The sequence below is a fragment of the Lepidothrix coronata genome, unplaced genomic scaffold (assembly GCF_001604755.1).
Source record: "Lepidothrix coronata isolate B3197 unplaced genomic scaffold, Lepidothrix_coronata-1.0 Scaffold105, whole genome shotgun sequence".
Classification (NCBI taxonomy): Eukaryota; Metazoa; Chordata; class Aves; order Passeriformes; family Pipridae; genus Lepidothrix; species Lepidothrix coronata.
This window is the reverse complement of record NW_016690285.1, coordinates 2025077-2029758: the sequence shown is the minus strand read 5'-3', so window position 1 is coordinate 2029758 and position 4682 is coordinate 2025077.

Below are 4682 nucleotides of genomic sequence, written 5' to 3'. Positions count from 1 at the left end.
CCCCCCGCGGTGTTCCCTCCCCGTTCCCCCCTCTCCCCGTTCCCCCCGCGGTGTTCCCTCCCCGTTCCCCCGCTGTCCTGCCGGGCAGGAGCCCCTGGCCGGGAGCGGCGGGAATGGCCATTATCCGGCTGCTCTTCCCCACTCCCGCCTCGGTGGGAATTAAATCAGCTCTGTTGCCCTTTAAGCTTTATCCCCACGCTTTTAGCTTTGATCTTTAGCTTCATTAGTGTCCTTAGGGCACATCTCAGCCTCAGAGCTGCCCAAAACAACAATCCCACCCCGTCCACCTCCTGCTTTATCCCGATTTTTCCACCTATTCCTTTCCCCCCTCCCTTCCCGTTTTATTCCCTATATCCAAGACTCCAAGGTGCAGCTGGAGGGCTGGATGTTGGCAAGCAGATGTCATCACTCTCTTTGCTTTTTGAACATATCTCCTGAGAGATTTTTTTCAATTTTTGATTCTTTTTGATGGTTTCCAGTTTTAATCCTCTCTTCCGACTCTGCGGGATTTGGGTTTTCCGCCCGCCGGGCCGGAGCACATTTTTATTTCTGGCACTTGCTGGTAATGAAATCGGGATTATTTGCCTTAAATCCATGAATTCATCAGCTATGCAGCAGCAGGATCAAGCCATCAGGATGACTGATCCACGTCCCGTTGCGTGATTTTTACGGAGCACGACGAGCATATGAGAACAATAAGGTGGGAGACACAATTCCCGAGCCCCAAATCCCTTGTTGAGCAGCAAAAATCAGGCCTTAGGCCCAGGAGCTGCAGCAGATTCCAACCTGGATTCTCCTCCAGGGCAAAACCAGGTGGGAAAATCCAATATTTATCCTAGAAAACGTGTTGGAGTGAGAATTCCCCCGAGCTACAAGGCACCCAAGGTGAATAGCAATTTATTTGCTGAATATATTTATTTATTAGCCCATATTTTGCCTTGCATTTTGCCTTGGTTTCGCTCCAGCTGCCTCCCAGCCTTCCCTTGGCTCTGGATTTGGGATGTGCTGCTCCTAATTTCCCTCTAATTTCCTAATTTCTGCCTCGGTGCACGGTATTTAAATCACACTCACTCCATCACGGGACCTGTACGTGGAAATATCTCATTTTTTTCCCAACCCAAATCATGTGGGTGTGTCGGAAAAGAAAAAGGATCCCCAATATTTGGCTCTAGAGCTCCTCTGAAATCCTCTGGCAGTCCTGAAACGATGCAAAAAACCAAAGCCAATCCTGGACACGAGAAATTCAAACCCCAAAATGCTCCAACTCTCCCCTTCCTGAGCTGCTCAAAATTAGGGATTCGAGAGGTTTCCACATAACCTGAGTTTTTCAGGCTCCCAAATTCCCTCAAATGGACCCTCAAATTCCCTCAGGAAATGGACACCTCCACCATCAAGGTGCTCAAAGGACATTCCAGAATTGACACCTCATTTCCAGAGGGATTCCAGCTGTTTCCCCTGACATCCATCACACAAATTATTAATCCTCAGTTTTTGGGGGGTTTTTTTCAGGAAAAAAAAGTTGGACTTGCTCTTGTTACTCTTCTCTGCATTGAACTGATCTGAATCCAGCTCTGTTTTCCAGGATAACAGAGCAAGTGGAAGCAGAACATGACTGGGATAACACCCAGCAGGAAACCCAATCCCACATTTTATCAGGAAAAATACCCCACTGGAAAATTTGGTCACATTTTTCACGGAGTGAAAAAAAAGTGAAATTATTCAGGGGAAGAAAGAAGCTGCTGAAAATACTTTGGGGGAAAGCTCCTTTCCAAAGGGTGGCGTGGCTGAATCCATGGAACCAGGATATCTCAGCCAGCCCTGGGATTCCTTGGAAGGAGAAAAACAAACCCTCCCACATCAGATCCGAGGGTTTAAAAATCCAAATCCACTCAATTCTTAAATAACTTACGAGCTCTAATGGAAAAAAAAAACAAAACCAAATAGAGCTAAATCCTCGTGTAGAACTCGAGGCACATCTGTTGGGAAATAATCACCCCCCCAAACCGGCTGCAGGAGGAATTGGATTCCCAGTTTTGATTCTTTGGGATGTCCAGGAGATTATTGGAAGTTGATGTGTTGGAAAGCAACAGTTCTAATTTAGCCAGAAAAGAAGGTGTTGGTTGCCAAGGCAACTGTGCCCCCTGGACCCGCTGGATCTTGGCTTAATGAGCCAAATTGGATGAGATTTCCCAGCGCCTGGGAAGCGGGACAGAATTCCAAAGGGCACCGGGAAAGGGGAAAAAAACCACCTTACAAATGGTGCTCCTTAAAAGGTGCGTTCACTGAGTGCCAGGACAGACAAACCGGGATTTCCTTTGGAGAGTCGGGCTTGGAGCCCATTCCATGTGCAAGGTCTCTCCCTGCTGGTCACTCCACGGATTGTCCCGGAATTCTCGGGGACTCCAACAAATATCCAGCTGTTCCTACAACAACCGGTGGCCAGGAAACACCTCAGAGTCATTTTACGTTTAGTTTACCCACAGGAAATATAAGAGCATTTCTAACAGGAAAATAACATTTCTGAGAGGAAAACAAAGCATCGAGGTGCATTTAAATATATTATAATTAGTGGTTATCATTCCACGGACAAGGAATTTAAGTGCTCCTTAAATGCTCCCAAAAAATCCTGTATTTCAGAATTCTGTATTTCAGAACTTGTACTTCACAATTTGTCTTTCAGAATTCTGGATTTCATCATTTGTCTTTCAGAATTCTGGATTTCACAATCTGTATTTCAGGATTCTCCATGTTTCCAACAAATATCCAGCTGTTCCTACAACAACTGGTGTCCAGGAAACACCCGAGAGTCATTTTATATTTAGTTTATCCACAGGAAATATAAGAGCATTTCTAACAGTGAGATAAAAGACAAAGTGTGTTTAAATACATTATAATTAGTAGTTATTATTCCACAGAAAAGGAATTTAAGTGCTCCTTAAATGCTCCCAAATAAATCTGTCTTTCAGAATTCCATACTGCAGAATTTCTATTTCAGAACTTGTACTGCAGAATTTATGTTTCAAAATTTGTAGTTCAGAATTCTGGATTTCACAATCTGTATTTCAGAATTCTGGATTTCACAATTTGTCTTTCAGGATTCTCCGTGTTTCCAACAAATATCCAGCTGTTCCTACAACAACTGGTGGCCAGGAAACACCTGAGAGTCATTTTATATTTAGTTTATCCGCAGGAAATAGAAGTGCATTTCTAACAGGAAAATAAAAGATGAAGTGTGTTTAAATATATTATAATTAGCAGTTGCTATTACACGGAAAAGGAATTTAGGTGCTCCTTAAATATTCCTTCAGCTCCTCTCCCACTTTATTCAAGTGTATCTTGATTTCTTGAGAATGAATTCTTGATATTCGAGTATATCAAATATATCAAGTATCTAAAATATATCAAGCTATCAAATCTCTCTTTCCCACTGACTCTATTTACAGGCAGTGATTTTAGGTCGTATCCAATTTTACCCTGATATAATAAATTCCTCGCTATAATAAATTTGCTTCATATAATAAATTCCTTGCTATAATAAATTCCTTCCTTCTGACCCAAACCTTGTCAGAAGGTGTGTGTATCCCTACAAATAGCTGATTACACAGCTATTTGCAAAGAAAACAGCAGGACTGTGACATTTTATGGAAAAAACGAGAGTTACACTTGGGACAATTTCAGCTGAAGTTAACAGTGAGTTTTAACACCATGTCAGTTTTCAGTTCTCCTTTTCTGCCCTCTTTTTTTGCACGGGCCTGGAGGGACAGGACACAGAGAATGGATTCCCACAGGGTTAGATGGATATCGGGAAGGAATTCCCGGCTGGGAGGGTGGGAAGGCCCTGGCCCAGGTTGCCCAGAGAAGCTGTGGCTGCCCCTGGATCCCTGGGAGTGTTCCCGACCCCAGAGCTATCAGCGACGGCTCTGAGGGACACGGTGGGACTGCTGGGAGTGTGCAGGGGCAGGTGTTGGACTCGTTGGTCCCTGTGTGTCCTTTTTACCCCGGGATATTCCCTTTTCCCACGAGATTTTCCCGTCTCCCCCTCACGGCGGCCGTTCCCCCTCAGGGGCCCCGACCACCGCGCGGGGCGGGGGGGGAGGGGGAAAACTGAGCGGCTCTCGGCACGTACCAAATGCACCTCACGGAGGGGGGCGGCGCGTACCACACAGCACGGCCGAGGGGGGACCCACCGCCACCTCCCGCTCCGGTGAATGGAAGCAGAAACGCGAGGCTGAGCGGCAACCCCCCTCTTTCCGTCGCCGGTGGTGCCGCCCGCCTCCCCGCGCGCCGCCCCCCGGCCCCACGTGAGCGGTTTCCCGGCGTGCCCCGCGCTCGGCCGCCGCAGCCGCCGCTTCGCTGCGCGCCCCGCGGGCCCGGCAGAGCGGCCTCAGGGCAACCCCGCGCGGTCGCGCCGCCCGCCCGCCGCCGCCGCCGCAGCCATGTCCGGCGGGGACTCCACGGCGGCCGCCGCCGCCGCGTCCCCGCAGGCGCTGCCGTTCTCGCTGCCCAAGCCGCCGCCCCTCATGCAGCTGACGCCGGGCGACGCCGTGCGGCCCGTGGGCTCGGGCGCCGACCAATCGCCGAAGAGCGCGCGGCTGGGCGCGCGCCCCGATTGGCCGGCGGGGAAGCCCGTCAGCCTCCTGGCGCCGCTGCTCCCGCCCCGCGGGGACCCCGAGCCGCTGCTG